The sequence below is a fragment of the Pteropus alecto genome, unplaced genomic scaffold (assembly GCF_000325575.1).
Source record: "Pteropus alecto unplaced genomic scaffold, ASM32557v1 scaffold74, whole genome shotgun sequence".
NCBI classification, from domain to species: domain Eukaryota; kingdom Metazoa; phylum Chordata; class Mammalia; order Chiroptera; family Pteropodidae; genus Pteropus; species Pteropus alecto.
In genome coordinates, this window is record NW_006436291.1 from 4,008,889 (window position 1) to 4,032,097 (window position 23,209).

Genomic DNA, 23,209 nt, shown 5'->3' on the forward strand with positions numbered 1-23,209 from the left:
GGTATGCATGTTGGAAATTTTGATAGATATTGCCCAATTTCCCTCCCCAAAAAGCTCTATCAGTTTGCAGTTAAGCCAATGGTGTGGAGAGAACCCACTTACCCTAGTTCTAACTCCGAATTTTTTATAGAATGTGTGTGTGTGCGCGGGTGCGTGTGTGCGTGCAAGCCAGACTAAGAGAAAGATAATTGTTGATTTTAAATTGAGGTGAAATTCACATGACAAAAAAAAATTTAACCATTTCCAAGTGTACAATTCAGTGGCGCTTAGAACATCGCGCTGTTGTACAGCCACCACCTGAATTTGGTTCTAAAACATTTTCATTGCTCCCAAGATAAAACCCTGTACCCAGTGAGCAGTGGCTTCTCATTCTCCCCTCCCCGACTAATCTGCTTTTCATCTTTGTAGATTTACCTCTTCTGGATATTTCGTGTAAGGGAGACATATATGACCTCTTGCATCTGGCTTCTTTTACTTAGCATGATGTTTTGGAGGCTGTTGTAGCAGATATCCATTCTAATAATATCGGCTAAATATTACTCCATCATCTAGAGGTACAATAATTTGTTCATCCATTTATTCGTCGATGGACATTTGGGTTGTTTCCACATTTTGGTTTTTGTGAATAGTACTGATATGAAGATTCGCATATGAGATTTGAGTACTGTTTTCAATTCTTTTAAGTAGTTATGACAATATGGTAATATGTTAATTATATGTTTAACTTTTCAAGAACAGCCAGACTGTTTTCCACAGCAGATGTATCATTTTACATCCCCACCAGCAATGTGTGAGAGCTGCCATTTCTCCACATCCTCACCAACACTTATTATTTTGGTTTTTTGTTTGTTTTGTTTTGTTTTTTAACTATCATTTTGGCAGATATGGAGTATCATCTCATTGTGGTTTTGATTTGTATTTCTTTAATGACTGATAGTGTTGAGCATCTTTTCATGTATTTGTTGGCTATTTGTATAGCTTTTTGGAGAAATGTCTATTCAGGTCCTTTGCCCAGTTTTAAATTGTGTTGCTTATCTTTTTGTTGTTGAGTTGTGAGAGCTCTTTATATATTCTGGATTCTAGATCCTTATCAGATATATGATATGCAAATATTTTCTCCCATTCTAAAGATTCTCTTTCGCTTTCTTAATAATATCCTTTGGTGTACAAGGTATTGTTTTAATTTATTTAAACATTGTTTTTATTTACATTTTCCCAATTGCTAAAGGGCTCTAGCATCTTTTAAATGTATTTTATCTCATCGCATTTAATTTTCTGTGAAAGCCATGTTTGAATCATTTACTCACTTTTCTAAAGTCTTTTCTTCTAATATAATCATAAGAGTTTCTTTTATAGCCAGGGTATTAATCCTTTTAATAGTTCCTTTTAGTCTGTTGCTTCCCTTTTAATTTTATATGTAACAATATTTGTCATATGAAAGTTACTCATTATTTTATAGTTCAGTTGTTAATCTTTTATGGCCTCTGGATATTTTGTTTTCTTTGAGAAGACTTTCAAAATTATAAACAGTAGTTTTCTATTATTTTTTAATATAACATTTTTTTCCTTTTTAGTCTGTTGCTTCCCTTTTAATTTTATATGTAACAATATTTGTCATATGAAAGTTACTCATTATTTTATAGTTCAGTTGTTAATCTTTTATGGCCTCTGGATATTTTGTTTTTGAGAAGACTTTCAAAATTATAAACAGTAGTTTTCTATTATTTTTTAATATAACATTTTTATGGGTATACCTTTAATTCAGTTTAGTCATGTGTATTGCTTTAAATATGGACCATAACGTTATTTTCGCAAACGGATTACCAGTTTTGTCTACTCGTCTGCTGCCTTTTGTTCGAAACGTCCCTTTCATAATCTCGAATGTGCCTGGGCGTCTTACTGTCTGTTTTATTTCATTGATTTTTTTCATCTTTTCCTTCGCCGAGACTACGCTGTTTTAATTAAGTGGTGTGGCAGCACCCCGCTCTTATTGTTCATTATCAAAATTGTCTCGGGTAGATTCTTTCGCTATATTTATGACTGTCAATTTTTCATTTTATTTGTTTACTGTCGGTTTTAAATTAAATGTGGAATTTATGAATCAATTTGGGCAGAATCGACTTTACAATTTCGACCTTTTCATCCAGAAACACGCCGTGCCTCCCATTCACTTAGTTGTTCTTTTATTTACTTCAGTATAATTTTATGATTTTCTCGACACAAGGCTGGCACATTTCATGTTCGATGCGTTCCTGGTTGTATTATAATTTTCTTGCTATTTCTAAGCTCTTACTGCTGCTCTTTGTGAAAGATTGTTGATTCTTAGAGGTCGTTTTAGATCGCGGTTAAATTAGTCAGCTCTTCTAGGAGTTCTGATAAGTTCTCCGCTCAAGCCCTTGCGTTTACAAGTGGACACAGCCGTGTCATCTGAAATGGTGAGAGTTTCGTCCCCTCCGTTTCGATGTCCTGTCTCTTCTCCATGTTCCTATGTTGTCAGCACCCCGTGATCTTGGGAATGTGCGCTTTGCTCCCAACTTCGAAAGTGTCATTATTTGACATTTCATGTTTTGTCACCAAAAGTCTCATATTTACATGAAATTTCAAAAAACCCAGAAGTCATGTCGCACGTTTAATAACTACACACTGAAAAAATTTAATTTACAAGCTTTTCCAAATATATCTCTTAGAAGTTTTGCCCATTTTATAAAAATCACGAAATAAGCATTCTATTCCTTTTGCTTTATTAAAAAGTTTTAATCGGATTTTAATATTTGATGATTTCATTCACAGTATATTTATGGAATGAATTTATTTCTGCAGCAGTTTGGCTGAAGGTCTCTGTGACTAGAAAAATCACTGAAACGCATTTATTTGTTTGATCTCACCTTTTACTGACGTAGTTCATAGAGGCGGCTTCCTTGACGTGAAGCCCTCACCTGTCATAAAAAGAGCCTGCCACTCCATTAACGATAAAGACTCTTCCCACACCCTCCCCACTGTGGGCATTTCATTCCCTAACCAGGGTGAGCTTGTCCGTGGTATAAATTCCCCTTCACCTGCCCACGATAGTCAGAGATTCTGCTGTGGAACAGACCCCAGAGTGGATTTTTGACTCTAGTCACAGCTATTTTGCTTTGCCTGCTAAAAGCTCTCAGCAACTTACAACAGAAGAATATTTCAATGCGAAAAATACTCCCGCAACTCAGTGCCTTCCTACATATGACCCTTGACCTTTGCCTGGTGGAAAGTCCCCTCCCTGCTGCCTTGCTGAGCTCCAGGGCTCCTTTTCCCCAGGGCCCTAGACATCCGAGCTTTATTACACTTCAAAGCTGATTTCACTCCAGGCTCAGCTTTCTGCAGCAGACACCTCTTGCCCATCAGCCGAAGACCAGTTCCCCGCTTGCCTCAGCTGGCGCTGTGCCTCTCATCACGAACTGGGAGGTGTCAGCAACAAATGCGTTCTCTCACTCTGTTGGCCAGGAGCCCTGGGCTGAGGTGTCGGCAGGGTTGGTGCCCACTGAGGCTGTGACGGAGAATCTTCCACACCTCCCCCCGGCTTCTGGGGGGTGTGCTGGCCACCTCCGGCGTCCCTTGGCTTCTAGAAGCATCACCACACCTCTGCCTTCGCTCCACACGGCGTTCTTCCTGTGTAGGTGTCTATCCACATTTTCCTTTTTATAAGGACATTCCACCCCAGCGACCTCATTTTAACTCGATCACCTCTGTCAAGGTCCCCTCTCCAAATAAAGTCGCATTTTAAGGTACCGGGGTAAGGACTTCAATATATGAGTTTTTCTTAAGGGTAGAGACACCCCGGTCAACCTATGACAATATTCAATAGATGTGATCCGTTTCAAAATGCTCAGTACTAGAGTGGAGCCTGGAGGACGGCCTCCAGATAAAAGAGACAGCCATTTCTCTGCTGGACTGTGGAATTTCTTGAGCATCCAGAGAACTCTTTAGAGACAAAAGAGGACATTTCTGTTGAGCAGCATTGCAGGAGAACTTGAAAAGTGTCCAGGACTCCAAGGGTCTTAATCTGAGAGGAAAACAACTTCAGGAGCTCAGGCAGGGAGCTTTTGTGCTCACTATATATTTGGGAACCCACCCAGGGAAGAAAGAGGGTGCTTCCTTGGGAAGCACTTTGCCTTGGCAGCCGCAGGCTGTAACTATGCCTATTATAAATGCTCAGTTTCACAGGAGCCAGGTGGCGGGCAGGAGTTTTGGGGGGCTGGGTTGCTAGGCAACAGCTTTCTTATTTCCTGGGAAAGCCATGAACCATCTCATACCCCTTATCCGAATGTCTCTTCTTGGGTAAAATCTACATTTAGAGAATCGATGATGATTTAGAACTCTTTTTTGGGGAGGCGGGGGTTGCGGGGGCGGGTAGAGAGACGTAAATATATAATCGTTTAACCAAATCTAAACATGATTCTCCCTTTGGCGGTGACATGGGTGTCATTACCTGTGCTGTTTCTTGGCTGTTTTTCTCGCTGAGTCGTGAGAGCGTGGGGTGGCTCAGTTCTCAGCAGCAGAAGCAGAAGTTAAGGATCTCTGGGCTGCGAGGTTGAGGAGTGACATCCAGCCTCGCTCCTTTACTTTCAAATTTCTAGTGCCAGTGATAAAAAAGCAATTACCTGTTATCTTTTGTGGGAAAAGCACCAAACCCACTTACTTTCCTCTTTATTTCTACTTTCCCGTGTTCGTATCATCTTGGGCATTGTTCTTCCAGCTTCCGAGAACCTGGCGGGGCGATGGTCGGCTTGCCACACCCAGCTGTGGGAGCTTCGCGTTTGAGGGGGAACACAGAGGCTGTGTCATCAAGGACCCCAAGCCTCGTCACCTGGCCCGGGGGGTTGCAGGGCTGCCTTTGAAAGGCAGACATTTTTATCTGACTCAGGCAGGGCCATGAAAGAATTCGAAGGCAATTTTGTCTGTCAGAGCACTGGTGTGGCCTCTGCGCTGGTGTGTGGTGGACGGTCTGGGTGCTGAGAACCAGGGTCCCAGCTTGCAGAGCGGCCACCCAGGGCGACGGGAGGAGGCTTCACTCTTCCCTGAAGCCTTGGACAGCGTCAGGACGAGGGCTGGTCACTGACAGCAGCCGCGGGCGGGTTTGGGGCGGGTTTGCCAAGGCCAGTCTACTACACTCTGCCTCGTAGGCCACCACCCCAGCCGCCCCTCTCCCAAGTTCAACGTTCCACAAGCCCCATGTCCACGACGGAGGATGCTCTGTCCAACGGTGGGGCTGGTTGCCCTAATCCGAGAACTGATTCTTGGTGTCAGCGGCGACTGACGCCCAGTGCGGCACCCCTGCCGACGCCCCTTCCAGAAACCTGTGCCGTGCAAAGGGTGGCCTGCCCTCCCTCCTAGCCACGTAACCTCCCTCTCGTAACCCCGATGGCCCTTCAGGGCCGCACCTTGTTCCCCACCTGCAGGGAAGAGAGTGCGAATCAAGGTTCTCCTGCCCCTGTCACCTAATGGTGGCCTCTGTCGCGACAGCTCAGATTGTTCTTGGATGAGAGAAGCCACTGTCAGCGTCTAAGCACTTGCGCCTAATGTGGGAGCACGTCAGCCGGCACCCTGGAAGATCAAGGGCAGCAGCGCCCCCCACGGGGCTGGGGAGACCCGTTGCTCGTCACGCCCCATTTTCTAAAAGATGTTCCGAAGGCAGCGGCCTGGCCGAGGCAGGCAGGAGGAGCTGACAGATGAAAGGCAAATGAAAAAATCTGTTTTTTTTGTTTTTTTGTTTTTTTACTAGGTATATAATCAGAATCCCGGCCGCCGGGGTTTAACTTGTAAATACTTTCGTCACTGTTCCCTTTGCGTCCAGGAATTTCAAACACGCGCCGGACGCGTGGCGGTCCGCGCGCCACTTCCCGTCAGAATCCCGGCCACCGGGGTTTAACTCGTAAATACTTTGGTCACTGTTCCCTTCGCGTCCAGGAATTTCAAACACGGCGCCGGACGCGTGGCGGTCCGCGCGCCACTTCCCGTTTTCCAGTCCTGCAGCGGGAATCTGTTAAGAACATAGTGATACATTCGAGGCTCTCCTTGCACGTTTCCTGGGACCGAAGTGACAGTATGTGGTCCTTCACGTGAGCGAGCCACCTGCCCAGCAAGGCGCAGTGGCCTGCTTTTGCTCCCAGCAAGAAGGAAGGTGCTCAGGGGGCGACAGGGACTTCCAGAGACTCACAGAGGGACACAGCACGTGCAGACCTCACAGGGCATCGCAGGCCGTGCCCCACCCGCGGTGCGGGTGCGAGGCGCGCGGGAGGTCGCCTCCCCTGTTTCCGATCCAGCCTCTCCTCCCCGTTTCTGTCCATTTGCTGAGGACGCAGGTGAGCCTGGAGGTCGGGAAGGGGGAGAGCCGTGTCCTTCGGCATCGGCAAGGAGCTGGAAGTGTGCCTGGGACCGCGGGTGGTGACACGGATGATTCTGCCGTGAAGGGAGGGCCTGCGTAGCCCCCACGGGCGATGGCCTCTGTGGGGCGGGAACGCCAGATCCGAGGGACTGGGAGGTCTGGGAGTAGAAATGCCCCCTCACAGCGATGAGAGCGGGCCCCGGGGAGCGTGGCAGAGGTGACGCCACCGAAAATGAAACGGCAGAGAGATGACGCCCAGAAAGTCTCACGCGACGGAACCAGAGGAGTAGATCGGGCAGAGGAAATAGGAGTTCTCAGGCCAACGTCGGGGGCACAGAGTGTGAGCAGACCTGGGTTTGGCACCAGCAGGGGGCCCCGAAGTCTCATGGGCCGGGCGGGGCCTCGGTGCGGTGGGACTTGCACCCCGAGTGTGCGTTGCAGGACTTCTCCGGGGTAGCTGGTCTAGACGGGGCAGGAAGGAAGTTCCCCAGGGAGGGGGAGCCGGTGGCTGGAATCCTCCGCCTCTCTCTGTAGATTCATCCTGGGGGCTCTGGTCCAGTCTGGCCCAGGCTCTCGCAGCTTCCTGGCCTCCAAGGAAAGGTCCTCGTGGGCTCGCTGGGTCGGGTCGAGCCCCGCGTTCCCCAGGGAGGGGAACAGGTGGCTGGAAGCTGCGAGGGAGGGTGGGGGCGGGGAAGAAGTAGCAGCCGCCTCCCTCCCCCAGCCGCTTCCTCCGCCTCTCTCTGTAGATTCATCCTGGGGGCTCTGGTCCAGTCTGGCCCAGGCTCTCGCAGCTTCCTGGCCTCCAAGGAAAGGTCCTCGTGGGCTCGCTGGGTCGGGTCCAGCCCCGCAGAACCTGCACTTGTCCGTCAGCCTGGTCCAGCAAACATTGAATCAGCTCTCAGTCCTACGGGCAACTGCCTTTTCTTAGCTTCTGCCACATGCCAGACACTCGTGCTGAAAGCTTTGGATGGAGAAAGCATCAAATATTTGCAAAGTTCCGCGAAGGGCGGTCGGTGGTATTCTCATGTCACAGAGGGGAACGGGCTCTGAGAGTTGATTTGCTAGAGTCAAGTTGGTGGCAGGTCCTCCGAAGTCTAAGTTTCTTCCTCATTGCTTTATCTCCTAACACCCGATGAGGCCCTGAGGAGACAAAGGCGGACGCGGGAGGTGACAGTCGGGGAGGGGCAGCTGCTGCCACCGCAGGACCACATGGAAAAGTGCCCTGGGAACAGCAACGCTGTTTGTTTCTTCCGGGAGCAAAAGCTTGCAGAGGGAAATAGTTTGAGAACGGGCCTGAGCTGACGAGACAGATTCCCCAGTCGAAAGGGACTTCTTCCCCTGTTTGGGGGCCTTAGGAAAGCTGTGTCCTTGCCCCGAGTGTTGAGAGCTGAAAGCTGTGTGATGTGGAGGAGAATTAAACATAAGCCTAAGCGAATATCATCTGTGAAGCTGAGAGTGAACCCCAGAACTCAGCCATCGGGGTCCTGCTGGGTGATGCGAGGCCTAGCAATAGAACAGCAAGCTATTTTCTTCGAAAGAACACTTGCTTTGTGCTCACTCTGCATATGACTCCTGACCACACTTATTGGGGGTCAATTTGTGGTGACCCCACTTTGATCATCCCAGTAAAACCCCCAGGCCAAAGCTCCAAGAGTGAGGGGGCTGCCTCCTCTGAGTTCCTGGGGCCAAGGGACGTGGCAGAAAGGGACAAAGATGCACTTGCGAGGCAGCCCTGTGGGGGGCCTCAGAGCTGACCTCCTTGACCTCCAAAGTAGCGTCGCAATGAGGCGGCTTCCCTGCTGGGCTTCAGGGCCAGCCCAGAGCAAGCCAGAGACACAGCAGGCTGGGGCGAGGGGAAGGGCGGAAGCCAGCATCCCAGGCACACCTGAGAAAGGAGGAAGTCTGGCCGAGTCACAGGTGACCAGGAAGTATGGTGTCCTGGACTAGGTGGGGGCCGCCCGTGTTTCTCAAGCAACCGGCCCAATACGGGTTATTTTCATCCTAATGAGAGTGATTGACTATTTGGTAATTCTACCTGATATTGGGTTGTCTTTTTATTATTAAGTCGTAGGGGTTTGTTATAGACCTCGGGCATCTGTCCTTTGACGGAAATATGGTTTGCAAATATTTTATGCTTGCCTTTTCTTAACGATTTCTCTTTATGAGCAGAAGTTTTTAACTTTGAAGTCTAATTTATTTATTTATTTTTTTGCCTTTACGATTATTACTTTCTGGTTGCTGCTTAAGTAAACTTCGCCTACACCTAATTCACAAAGATATTCTGTGTTTTCTTCTAAAAGTTTTATAGTTTTAATTTCAGGGTTAGGTCTGCGATTATCTCTGATTAATTTTTGTGAATCGTGGGAGGTAAGGGATGAGGCGCACATTTTTCCCCCCTCCAGCTAAATATCCAGTTGTTCAGCACTGTTCCTGGAATAAATTCTACTCATCAGGATGAACTGATCCTGTTTCTATACCGTTGGATTCTATTTGCTAATCTTTCGTTAAGAACTTTTAGGTCTGTGTCCCAGTTCTACACTGCTGGCCTTTGGGCTGGACAGTTCCCCGTGTGGGCTGTCCTGTGCCTCGTAGGGTGACATGCAGCCTCTGCCTGTGCTGCCCGCCCTCCCGCAGGTCATGACAACCAAAAGTGTCTCTAGACATTGCCACATGTCCCCTGTGGGCCCATTCACCCCAAGTCGAGGACTATTGGTCTATAACTTTCTTTTTTTGTTTTTTTTATAGTGTCATGGTCAGCTTTTGTGCTTCTGTTCTCTGCAGGGTTTTGTAATATTGACGTTTCTTCTTTCTTAAATTTTTGATAGCGTTTCTCTTTCCCAGATGTGCCTGAGGGCTGCCCGGACGAAGGTTTGGTTTTCCTCCAGATAGTTTTATTCCATCCCAGGCTCATTTTCCTGTCTCCAGTGAAACCATCTGGGCCTGGAGTTTTCTGTATCAGAAGGCTTTTGATAATGAGTTCATTCCTTTGATAGCGATAGGACTCTAAGATTTTCTGTTTCATCTTGTGTCAATTTTGTATTTTTTAAGTAATCTGTACATTATTCTAAGTCGAATTTTTTCATGTAAAATTTATTCATAATATTTCCTTATTTATGTCTGTAAGCTCTGTAGGAGTAACATCTCTTTCATTCCTGATGAGGACTATTTGTATGTGTTTTTAATTTAATGATTTTTTGATCTCCTCCAACTCCAAAGAAACTGCTTTTGGCTTTGTTGATTTTTTTTCTTTTTTCCCATCGTTCCATTGATTTCTGTTCTTATTTTGATTTGCTTTTTGTCCCCATGTTAATGTGGGTATATGTGATTTATTTTTACTGCTGGATGGTTGACTATCTTACAATTTAGTTACCAATTCTCCTGTCAAAGAACATTTTGATTGTTTCATGGTTTTTTGTTTGTTTGTTTGTTTGTTTTTAACCATAAAAACAATGATGCTATGGATTTAACAATGATGCTATGAGCCTTGTATTTCCTGGCAGATGTGAATGAATTTCTTTTACACACGTAGCATAGTTCATCTATTCTAAAATGTATTTTTTAATGTTTCAATATATCTGAAAGCAGAATGTGTATTAAAATGAATGGCATCTTTGAGTATAATTGGCAGACTTTTTTGTGGCGATACATAAAATAATGGTGCATCTTATCATCAGTGGAGTGTGAGATTTTAATGAAATGCTGTAAATAAGAGCAAACAGCTCATATTCACCAGGTCACTTTGCACGGCGGTTGTGATAGTTTATGCTCCCCAGCCACGCCCCACATCTTCACCAATATTTTATTTAGTGTTGTGGATATTTTGCCAAACCGGTGGGTGTGAAATGGGCCTTTATTGTGGTTTTATTTTCACTTTTCTGTTTACTGATGAGGATGGATACCTGTCCAGGTACTCAGGGATGAGGATGAGTACCTGTCCGGGTACTCAGTGATGAGGATTAGTACCTGTCCAGGTACTCAGCAACTGTTCCCTTCTAGGAAATGCCTCTTCTGCCTTTGCCTATTTTTCCATTGGGTCACTAGTCTTTCTCACATATATCTACAGAAGTTTTTTAAATTAGTTTTGATGCTAAGTCTTTGTTATATGGGTTACAAATGTCTTTTTACTTATCTTCTCTCTTTATCACATCTATTAATAGTCAAAAAATTTTTTTTAAATACTTGAATTTATCAAATTTTTGTTTAATAGTGTTTGCTGGATGGATACCTGTCCGGGTACTCAGTGATGAGGATGAGTACCTGTCCGGGTACTCAGTGATGAGGATGAGTACCTGTCCGGGTACTCAGTGATGAGGATGAGTACCTGTCCAGGTACTCAGCAACTGTTCCCTTCTAGGAAATGCCTCTTCTGCCTTTGCCTATTTTTCCATTGGGTCACTAGTCTTTCTCACATATATCTACAGAAGTTTTTTAAATTAGTTTTGATGCTAAGTCTTTGTTATATGGGTTACAAATGTCTTTTTACTTATCTTCTCTCTTTATCACATCTATTAATAGTCAAAAAAAATTTTTAAATACTTGAATTTATCAGATTTTTGTTTAATAGTGTTTGCTTTGGGAACATTTTAGATATCCTTTTATACCCGGGATAATAAAGATAACAACTATTTTATCTCTTAATAGCTTTAAAGTTTTGCCTTTCACATTTAAGTTTTTAGATTATCTGGAGTCGATTAGGGGGTATGGTAAAAAGTAAAGAACTCATTTTTAGTTTTAAAAATAATGACGACTAATTGTCCCTACATCATTTATTATATTTTATTTCTATTGCATTTATCCACTGGCATACTGTGGATAAATGCAATAAATCCATATCATCTCCTTATTTTTCACATTTCCATATATATGAGGGTCTTTTTCTGAGTTCCTTATTCTTTTCCAGTGGTCCGATTATATTTATTTGGCACTATTCCTTTTTTCCACATCTTTAAAGTAAATTTTGAGATGACAGGGTAAATTTCTCTGCTCTGACCACCTGTATCTTTCTGCAAACAGCTAGCAGCCTGTCGACATCCATCTCTAACTAGGTTTGGCCATCCCCTCACCCACACAAAGAGGCTGCCATCAGCTGGGCATCTCAGACAATCCCACAGGAGCTAGGACTCCACAGCTAGGCGATGCTAGATACCTCATATCCCAGGCGGTAGGAACATTCTTTAGACGAACTTGGGGGTCTAACCTGCTGTCTGAGGTCGGAATTGCTGGACTCATTCTGCAGATGAGAAAACCAGGAGAAAGTCGGTGACTTGTCCGCGTCACGCGGCTAGTCCGTGGTGGCGCCGGTCAGCGTGTGCGCTTCTACCGCGGAGCTGCTGACCTCCAAGCAGAGCGGCGTTTCTCGCGACCCCATGACCTCGTCTGTTCGAGTGGGTTTTGCTCCTGCTTTGCAGCAGGGTGCTGGAGAGGAGCAGTTTGTCTTCATGCAGTGTCCTGCTCAGCCCCACCCAGACCAGACGGACCCGTTTTGCAAGCTGCAAGATCAGGTCTTTCCAGCTCTTTCTTCCCAAGTGCCCCTCTCATTTCCCACTGGATCCAGCCTTCTGTTGCACTTATCTGCCCTTAGGCTTCCATCCCCTGCCCCGCCCTGTCCAGATTAGTGTGTATTATTATTCTTTTTGCTTAAACTCTTGAATCTTGGTGTCTGCTCTTTTTTTTTTTTTAACATTCCTGAGACCCGGTGGTGGCCCCACTGCCCGTGGCCTCTCAGGCACGTCCCCTTTCGTGCGTTTGTGCAAGTACAGAAGAAAGAAAGGCCGTGCTGGAGAGCTGGCAGGAGCTGTAATTACTGAAGCTCATGCTTTCTCTCTCGCTAAAGTTCAAGTTCATTAGTGAAACTTCCTTTATCTTGTCATTCTAGTTTCTGTTTCTGATGAGCTGTACTTATTTTGCAATCAAGAATAAAAATGTCGAATCATAACTAGCATCATGAACTTTTGCTAGAGTGGTAAGCTGCATGTGATCTCCACGAGGGGGGAGGTTTTCTGTTTATGTTGCTCATCGCTGTGACTCCGGGGTCTCGGCTAGTGCCTGGCCCATGGCTGATGCTATGCGAATGTGAGCTAGAAAACAGAGAAACGGACTGGCTGCTTCCCAACGGCTGAGATGCAGCATAAAGATCTTTAGCGAATCTTCTCTCTTAGCTCTTAACAGCCCAGTAGAATAGAGAGCATGATTCCGGTTTTACAGATGGGGAAACTGAGACCTAGAGAAGTTAGGTGACGTGTCAAAGTCACAGACTTCATAAGTGGTTAAGCTAGATTCAAGTCCATGTGGACTTGACACCAAAGGACCTTCTCTTAGCCTCTTAGTGGCAGTAGTAACACTATCATGGAAGAGACACAGATATGACACTGCCTGGGGGAGTCTGCGAATCGCTGTCATCCCCTCATTCATCGAGGTGGGGGGATGGCAGGCATCGTTAAGCAGATTTTAACTAGAGCTTCTATGAAAAGACAAATAACCCAACTTAAAAATGAGCAAAAATCTGAATACCTATTTCTTAAAGAACATATACAGACAGCCAATAAGCACGCGAAAAGAGTCATGACGTTATAAGTCATCAGGGAAATGCAAATCAGAACTACGAGATACTGCTTCCTACCCTCTAGGACGGCTGTAATAAAACAGATGGCCAATAACAAGTGTTGGCAAAGATGGGGGGAACTGGAACCTCCACTCATTGCTGGTGGGAATGTAAGATGCTACAGTCGTGGTGGAAACCGGTGTGACAGCACCTCCAAAAGCTTAGCCTGGAGTTACCACGTGACCCAGCAGTTCCGCTCCTAGGCGTGTGCCTCTGAGGGGGGAAAACCTATGTCCAAATAAAACCTTGTACACAGTTGTCCATGGTGGCATTATTCATAATAATCAAAAAATGGAATAATCATTATAATCAAAAAATGGAAACAACCCAAGTGCCATCAGCTGATGAACGTATGCACAATATGTGGCCTATCCACGCGGTGGACTCGCAATGAATATTACTCAACCGCAGAAAGGAATGGAATCGTGATATGCACTACAACGCCGATGAGCCTTGAATACATGATGCTCGGTGAACGGAGCCAGACACAAAAACTCACATGTTGTATGATTCCATTTACACGACAGACCCGGAACAGGCAAATCCAGAAAACGTATTAATGGTTTCCAGGGCCCGGGGTACGGAAGTGATGGGGAGTAATGGGTATGGGGCTTCTTCGGGGGGTGAGGAATGTTCGAAAATGAGGTAGTGACGATGACGGTCGCACAACTTAAATATCCAGAAACCATAGAATTGTACACTTTAAAGGCTAAACTTTATGGCATATGAATTATATCTCAATAAAGTTGTTATTTTAAAAAAATCAACTGCAGAGAGAGATCAGTGCAGCCCAGCTAGACAGAGCGTGGTTAGAGGTAACTTGACCGAGACCCAGAGATCTGAGGTCTTTATCACATGGCTGAGTGAGCCACTCACAGCTGGGGACATCTCTGGCCCCTGTCTGCGCCTCTGTTTCTGTTTTTCTGTAAAGTGGCAGGTGTGGACAAGACGACATTTAAGGCAGCCTTTGATTCTTATGAGCTTACACGTTTCAGGGGACAGTTTGGTTCTTGCCTACGTTTAGGGTCTGTCACTGCAGGAGGGACTAGTAGAGGACACGGAGTGCTAGGATCTTTGCCCCATTAAATGGCAACAACAAAACAACTTGCAACAACAACAACAAAAAACACTGCGGGAGAGAACAGAGGCCTTGTCCTAGGCGTCCGCACAGCTGATCCAGTGGAGAGTTCTGTGGAGAGGCCTCTTTGCTTTTCTAAGTAGGGATGCAGAGTCATGGCAGAGTGTGCGCGAGCATCTCTGAGCCTAGGTTTTCACTCGAGTGTTAGGCTCCCAGATCTGGTCCGGTGACAGCAGCTCTGTCCCCAGACCCCCGATGTGCAATGTGTGGCTAATGGCTCTTATAATGAGAGATTTATGACTTGGAGCTTCCCAACACTGCACCAGCCTCCTCTGCCCAGCCCGGGCGGAGGATGCAATCATCTCTGTGGGCTCCCGCTCCAGGCCCCAGGCTCCAGGCGAGCTCTGGCCAAGTCAGCCGAGCAAATGAGATACAAGAAGACACACAGACACACAAGCAAGAGTCACGTTGCTCCTTGTGAAGGAGGCGAAATCCGTGCTTTCGTAAGGGGACAGCTCACGAAAACACTCTCCTGGCTTCTTTCCATAACGAACCCTGGGCTGACAGGCTTTCTTGGTCTCACCCGTGTGTATGGCTTTGCCACTGGGCTGGATGTGGCTCCAGGTTCCTTCGCAAGAGGTTTCAAAGACATTCCACTTTCCTTCCTGATCGAGAAGCAAATAATTCATCCTTGCTTGTCCTACAGAAAGCTGCCTGGGTCATGAGTCATGCATGAGTCATGGGTCATGGGTCATGGGTCATGGGCCATGGGTGGACGAGGTCCTGTTGCAGCCTGGATCTCATCTAGGGGGTTGTTGGGGGTCTCTTTCTTGCCACTGTTTCAGGGTCTCAGTTTTCTGCCACCCACCCGCAAAGGTAGAAACAATTCCCTCTGAACTCAAACCACTCCATGGATTTCAATGCAAGAGAAGAGTTATTCTTACTCAGTGATTTTGATGTTCCTTAGAGAGGGCACAGTGGTGCAGATGATACCATTTCCCACTTTATGAAAGAAGCAAGCTAAAGTGAAGGTGCCTGTCACTGTCTCACACACGCCCTGCCTCAGATGTCCCCAATGCCTCACAGTCCCGACACCACGGGACAAGGCCTCATGGCAGAGCCAGACGGTGTCCTGCACAGTCCTCGTGTCACAGACACCAGAGCCAAGCCCGGGAGAAGGGCCCGACCTGCTCAAGGTCACAGCTGAGTGGACAGAAGGGATCTGAGCCCAGTGCCCTTGCTGCCCATCTGGTGTCTTCCCGCCATCTTGTGCTCTGTTCATCTTAGGGCCAAAAGAAAGGAGAGAAAATTTCAGCCCCTCCACTGTCTTCTGTTTAGATGAGGCTTTGCGTCGCCGGGAACCCAGGACCCTCCTGCTGCACCCCAGGCCCTGGTTTCCTCTGGCCAGCTGCCACCCTGCTCGGGGGGTCCGGGAGGGAACGTGCGTTTACGCCTTAGCACGTTGAAGCCCTTATCAAAGGTGTTCATGTCACGTGATGGAGACCACCTGTGCTTAACCGCTTACCTCTGGCAGGGACCGGAAATGAGATCTCTCCTCTCCCGTCCCCACATGTGGGTACAAGTGGAGGAAAGGATGACTTTTTAAAGATGCTTTAAGATGATTACTAAAATTATCCACGGCTCTCTTTGCCCTACCTGCCTCTCACAAAAAAGTGATGCTAGTGTTTGCTAAGAAAATACTAGAAAAAAACAAGATAGCACACCGCATAATGGAGGGCGAAAAACAAAAATAAAATTGAGGACTCAGATATTTGCACATCCATGTCCACAGCGGCATCTACAACAGCCAGAAGGCGGAAACAGCCCAAGTGGTCCTTGGCAGATGGATGGATACACGCGGTGTGGCATTCACGAGCGAAAGAATATTATTCGGCGTTCCAAAGGGAGGGCATTCTGACATCCGAGACGACGTGGAGGAATCTCGAAGACACTCTGCTAACTGAAAGGAGCCAGGCACAAAAAGACACACGTTGTGCGATTCCACTCGTGTGAGATCCCTAGAACATTCCAGTTCCTAGCGACGGAAAGTAGAATGGTGATCGCCAGGGGCTGGGGAGGGAGGCGTGGCCAGTTATCATTGAATGGGGATAGCGTTTCAATTTCACGAGATGAAAAAGGTTCTCTGGACGGTGGTGGCGATGGCTGCACAACACCGAATGGACTTCATGCCACTGAACGAGACGCTTCAAGACGATGCAGACAGTCAGGTGGACGTTATGTGTGTTTTGCCACAATTTAGGAAAACAAGGACAGCCCGTAAGGAAATGATCAAATCTGCATCGCATCATAAAGGGTCGCCTCATGCGTCTTGTTCCCCCCGTGAGGCTATGAGCTCTTCAAAGACGGGTCTCCTGGGCCCTCTTCACCTGTCACCCCAGCACCTGAGTCAGGTCCGCAGAGACGTGAGACTCTCAGCACGTGTTGGCTGAGCTGGGGTCGTGACAGGACCGTGTCAGCACGCACACACGGTCATAGCTGGCGGCACGGTCCTCGCACCCAGTGGCCTTACCCCTCCTCCAGGGGAGACCCCTGCTCTAGCCACACGAAAGGCAGACCTGGGGAGCCACACCCGGACACCAAGGGCCGCAGTGACAGTGCCTCAGAGTTCAGCCATCTCAGAAATCAGCTAGAGCCCAAGTGGCTACAAAATTAGACAGGGTTTTAAGACATCTTTATTACATACCATAGTTTTCTGAGAGAGGAACATTATATGTAAAACTGTGGCTACTAATACATTCCATTTTTTCCAGGGCCCATTGTGTGACAAGCACTGTGCCGAGCCCATGAAAACCTTTATTCACCCCATTTCGTAGTTCGCGACTGCAATGCTATGCGCACATGCCTCTGCCTGAGGAGCAAACAGAGGCTTGGGGGTTAGGCTGCTCGTCCCAGGCTAGAGCACGACAGTGTGCCGTCGTGCCAAGTGTCACCCCAGCCCCGACGCCGAAACCCAGGCTGCTCCATCCGCTTTCTCAGGCTTCCCAGATGTTAATGGATTCTACGGATTCTGCCCCATTTCTTCTGTTTCTACATAAACGGCGATCGTTAATACTGCCAACTCTCAGCCCGGGGCTTCCTGGAGGGGTGACCCTCAGCAAGCTCAGTGTCCTCATCTGTACAGTGGGATAATAACCGTGCCTTCCTCCTAGGGCCGCTTTGCGAGTCCAAGGAGATAACTGTTGTATCCGACGTCTGTTCTCGCAGTGAGCGCGTGATAAATGCCGTCGCAATGGAGCAGCGACGTCGCTCAGACTCGAAGCACCTGGGGATGAGCCAGTGACATTTACATGGGCTCCGTGTTTGTGAATCTGCTTATGGAAGTGCCGTGTCCATTTATGTAACGACCCATGCTTTCAATGCCTTATGCCAGGGGATAAGCTATTTTCCTTACAGGACGGCGCATTACCCATGAAAGGCAGCGGGTTATGCAATTTATCACGTTCCCCCCTTTGGCCTTTGCTGTTGCAAAATCACCCTCACGCTGTGATTCATCTGTACCAGTGCCATCTGTAGCCTGGGCTTTATGGTTCAATGATTTCTCCAGCTCATTACTTGTGGCTTTTCAAAAAAAATCACAGTTTTACCGGTTTTTATCTGTGTTGTTAATTATAAGCTACGTCAAATGTGGTTGGGTATAAATTAGAAAACAATGTTCATTATAATTTAGTGTCAAAGGTGTTTTATTAAATTGTACGAAAACCAATTGCTCTTGTAATAGCTTGCACAGTAAACAGACTGCCATATTGCCCAATTTTCTAGATGAACCAGCTTGCAAAACTCGGTAACATATATTTGCAAGTAGGTTAAACAAATTAACACTCTGATGTTATCTGAATGTATTCTCATACTCAGAAAACTTTTAAACAGTGAAGATGCTTCTTGGCAAGAGAAGCAGCATTTTCAAAACCAGGTGAAAAATAAAGTTCTGAGAATTTGGGGAGGAAGAGGAAAAATGTTTGTCTGACAGAAAGCAGCAGATAAAAGTTCTTTGTCACATCTAAAAGTGCTCTGCAGAAAACTTTTAATAATGGTCATGCAGACCTCTCTTACTTGTCAAAGGAGCTACTGATATAACGGGCAAAGCAATGATTTCTGTTCTTTCTGATGGGAAATGCCACCGAGGTGGGCCACCTGCTCCATCCCTGGTTGCCACGTAAACATTCCGATGACTTCCTCACAGTTAGGAGAAGGCTTTGGGGTTCTTCAGCCCAGGGTGGAAGGTGGGAGCCTGACTCATTCTGAGAGAAGTTACAGATACAAACTGTGGCCGATTTTTCTCTCGTTTATCCAAACACATCCTCGTCATCAAAAGACCTTTGAAACCAGGTAAAATGTTTCTAAAACGCCAGTGGGGTCCGCCCAAACTGTCCAAGGAAGGCATGTCCTGATTTTTTTCCCCCACAGATGTAATAACCTAACAAAAATATAAAATAGTTTTTTGTTCCGTCGACAGTGAGTGTCTTCAGTGAGCTGGGCACCCTGCTGGGCACGAGGCGGACCAGATGACTAAGACATTAAGACCTCGGTCTCCATGGGGGGACTGACTCATAAACGGATAATTACAGGACAGTATAGTAATGATATGTGGTTGTGACAGTCTGCCGGGGGGACACAGGTAAGGAGGGCTGGTCCCTGGATATCTCAGAGGTGGCGCGGTCCTGCTGTCACCTTGACTTCAGATTTCTGGCTTCCAGAAGGGCGAGAGAATAAATTCCTGGTGCTTTAAGCCACCTCGAGTGTGGCAATTTGTTATGGCCACCACAAGAAGGGACAAGAGGCCCAGCACCAGTCACAGGGCCAGTGGGGGGTGGAGGGGGTGGGGTCAGCTTCTAAGAGGAGGAGAACTTGAGCTGCTCTGGAGGGTGAGGAGTCGGCCCGGCAGGAAAAATCGGGAAGCTGGCGCTCCAGGTCAAGGACACAGTAGCCTTATTTGACAGCTTCCTGTTCTGGTCTCCCTGAGGCCCAGGAGCCCCCGAAGTATGCTCAGATTTTTACTTGTGTTTCTTAGACCCTGATCTGGGGTCGGCGGGGAGAGGGGTGGCACGTATCTCTTTCATTAGAGTTTTCAGATGAGCACATGACCCCCACACGGTCACAAGCTGGAGATGTCGGGGGCTTTGGGGGCTCCTGACAGGAGACTGGGCTGGCGGGGTCGCTGTCTTGACTGACCTTGCTCAGACCAGGCAGTGAGGGGAAGATTAAACGGATGCACTGAGCAGAGCCTCTCCCCAGGAGAAACGGGCCTTGCTTTCCGCCGGCCATTGGAGACGAAGGAAGGGGCGGGGTGCGGAGGGGAACACCTCGATTTCTGTCGGGGTTGATGGGAGAGTTTCGGGCACTCATCATGAGAAGGGACATGGGTTGGGTCGGTGGGCGGGGAGGCAGCTTAGGGGGAGTTGGCGGGTTCGTTTTTGGAAAAGCCAGGTCAGAGGTGGCTTAGAAGCAGGGGTCCTGAGCATGGCGACAGCTGGGTCCTTCCTTGGCGTTGGTTCTCAGCGGAGCAGAGGCCACCGCGTGTTGAGTAAGAGGGCCCAGAGGGAGCATGGGGGGCCAAGGAGAGAGCACCCACAAAAGGAAGACACAGTAGCCAGGAGGGACGAAGATGGGAGATGACATTCTTCCAAAGTCAAGCATGGAGGCGTTTTCCAGAACATCGGCTGGCTGATGTGTAGGGCTCCCGGGGGTGTTTAATTTAAACCTGAAGAGTGATTCTCTCGGAGAAATATCTGCTTTAAGGGGCGGTGTTGAAGGTGTGGCAGAAATTCCAGATAAGCCTCAGGCCCGAGCGGAGGGAAGGCTTTTACAGCCCAGGAGGCGGACGTGAATGCGCCCCCTCGGTCCCCGGTCCCCGCAGGAGTGATAAAGACGTGAAAGCAAGCTAGAGGCCGCGCGTCCGTCAGCCGCGCCCGACTGCTGGATGGGTCGCTTCATTAGGCAGCGCGTGATGCTGTCTGTCTCTGTCTCTGTGGAGACGACGCAGCCAGCGTTGGGGGCCCGTGGGAGTCATGCCTGGTTCTGCGCCTGTGTCCTGTGCTTTGCCCGACGTGCTACTTGCTCTTCTCCAAATGCACTGGGTTTCTCTGCCTTTCCGCTCTACCTGAGGCCGTGCCCGCCCTTCCCTTTTACCTGTGCTCAGCTGCGCTGCCTCCCTGTCACCCCCGCCCCCCACACCACTTCCGCTTTTGTCCAAGTCCTCCCCATTCTGCAAGGCCATCTCAAGCATCCCCTTCCCCAAAGTGTCTTGGGTCCCTTGGCTGGCAGGGCTCTCCCTGCGGCCTGTTGAGGCTGGGGATGTCCACACTGGGACTCCCTCTGGAGCCGGGGAAGGGGGAGCCCCTCGTCCGCCTGAGCCCCGCAGCCCCGGGCCTCCAGTACGCTGAGCACCGAGTACATTCTCGCTCCGTTGGATTCTGTCAGTGAAGTGAAGCTTCCTCCAGGGAGGCAACCTGGATTTCAGAAGCGCCTGGCTCAGGGCCTCGTAATGTGTTCTGTTCATGCCGCTTACGATGTTTGTGGCCTCTGGGCAGGGGCGTGAGGTGGCTTCGGACAGGTGGCTCAGGCTGATGGACACAGAAGCGTGTTCAGTTCTTCCAACTGTCTGAGGAGAGAAAGCCTCTTGAGACAGGCGGGCGAGGACACCCCCCCGGGGCACAGCAGACAGAGCAGGGAACTCTGAACACGGCCAGTTCGTAACCAGTGACTACGACTGGTGGCTAACTGGGCTGATTATTAACTTGTTTCAAAATAAAAGTCATTGCTGGCATTCGTGACAGGACGACTTCATTCTAATTGAAGCCCTTGGCTAAGAGCACCGGTTAGATCCTCTCTCTAGGTGTGGTTTTCTAAAAGCTATGGCGTGGTACTTAATCAGAAGCTTCATGGGTCTCTCTAGGGTCTCAAACTCGCCCCCTGTAGGGGAGCTTGTTGGTCTGAGTCCGACAGTACTCGGGGGCTTGACCTGTGTCAGATGTCCTAGCGGCCTCGGTAAGGCACGGATGGCTGTGCCCACCTGAGTTTCTGGTTCGGTAGATGGGACCCAAGAATGTACATTTCTAACGAGTGCTCCCAGGATGCTGAGGCTGCAGGTCCAGGGCCCCCAACTCTTGAACAGCACTGTGGGCCTGTCTCAGGCCAGGATTCCACGAAGCGGAGCCTGAGGCAGGGATTCGGGGAGTGCGCCAGGAGCCGACACTCTTCAGGAGGGAAGCGAGCACCGTGAGAGAACTAGGGGAGCCTGGTGGGAAGAGGGAGAGCCGGGCGCGTGTGGCTTTACTCCCGCTTCAATTTCATTAAAAAATAGACTTGCAACTCTAAGTTACAACTTTACTGGTTTTGCGAATTCCCTCATATATTTAAAAAAAAATTTTAATGTTACAATTATGTGGTTCATTAGTTTTTGACTCCTTTCCTTCAATAAACGTCACCTTGTTAGCACCTTCTCATGTCGCTAAGTAAACTTTATATTCATTACTTTAAAGGCCCCACATCCCATCTGATGCATCTGCTGCTATCTCCCCAGCTAGCTTGTTATGGATGCAGTAATGGTCCCCCAGATACGTCCACGTCCTGATCCCCGGAACCTGTGGATACGCAGCCTTCCATGGCAGAAGCGACGTAGAAAACGTGATTGAGTGAAGAACCTGGGCATGGGGAGGTTATCCCGGATTATCTGGGGGGCTCGATCTCATCACAGGGGTCCTTTTCAGAAGGGGATAGCAAGTCAGAGAGCAGGAGACGTGATGATGGAAGCCAAGGTTGAGGTGACGCGGGGCCATGAGCCAAGGAGCGCGGGCGTCTCTAAAAGCTGGACAAGGCGAGGAAGTGGACTCGCCCTGCCCACACCCTGGCGTTAGCCCAGCGGGACCCACATTGGGCTTCCGACCTCCAGAATGTAAGATGGTCCATCCGTGTTGTTTAAAGCACCAGGCTGGTGGCCACTGGTTACAGCAGCCCTAGGACGCTCGTGCACAGCCCCTGCCTGCTGACATGGCAACCTCCCTCCTCCCCGCCAGAGAGGACGGCACTTCCCGGTGGCTGACGTTCATCGTGTGTTCTGTTCCCGGCATCGTGCTGAGGCCTCGCTAGGTTTCCTGGGCTTTGGGGAAGCAGGCACTGTTTTCATCTGTTCCACAGTGAGAAACCACAGATGCTGAGTCACTTGCCCGAAGCCACGCACGGAGCGAGAGATCCTGGGACTCTGGGGCTATTCACACGACCACTGGTGCCATGGCGATAGTGGCCTGGGCGGCTTGAGCCCAGGGACTGGGTGGCCTTTGTCCTGCTCATTAACTGCCATAGCAGGTGCCGTTCAGCTGTTAATCCCACGCCCAGCCCGAAGGCGAGGCTGGGCGGGCGGTGGCTCAGCCTGCGTTCTGTGGATGAAGAGAGTCAGGGCGAGCACTCGGGGTGAGCACTCGGGTGAGCACTCCTCCACCGCTGGTGAGCGTGGGGCAGAGCTGGGAGGCAGAGCCAGGCCCGCTGGCCCCACGGCCTGTGCCTGGTCCTGTCCTTAGCACCACGCCACAGGACCAGAGCCACCTACCTTCCGTCTCCGTTAGCCACGTCGTCAGTGCATCGTCGTGCGTCGACTCAGCACAGAAATCCGTGTGACCTTTCGAGTCTCACATTGGTGTTTCGCGGAAAGTAGGCTGCGCATCATCTTGGTTGAGTGCGTCTGTCACTCAGTAACAGGCACAGGTGGACGCACTGCCACGTGTCTGGGCCAGAGCCGACCAGGCTCTGTCGTCACCTGTGCACAAGCCAAGACTTTGACAGGCTTTGGATGAGTCAGTGGTGGCCCTCGAATTTCCCTCGAGCCATGTCTGGACCCCTTTGCCAATCTGCCACACTGGGAGCTACTATACTGTGTCACTTGTCCCATAAAATGCTTTATGTTATATCGAAATGAAACCCATTTTAGAGACCTGCTTGTGCTCACCCCTTCTTTCTCATGACCAGCATCAGCAGAAGAACCATTCTTTGCAGACTCTTGAAAACTCATTTCCCCCAGAATATCTGCATCGTGGAGGCAAAGTTGTCACCCAGGGCTGGGAGACTGGGCCGCTCCGACTCTCGTCTTTCATTCTGCCTCCCTGTGTTTGATTTATGTTCCCGCATTAGCACCTAGACATCTGGGCAGGGGTCATGA

The 23,209-nt window shown here is 48.7% G+C and overlaps 1 protein-coding gene across 2 annotated transcripts in view; it reads left to right on the plus strand.

Annotated features, from left to right (window-relative positions):
- CUNH10orf90 (chromosome unknown C10orf90 homolog) overlaps positions 1–23,209 on the plus strand; it is a 181,023-nt gene that overhangs the window by 94,219 nt on the left and 63,595 nt on the right. The gene's annotated exons all lie outside the window — the stretch shown is intronic.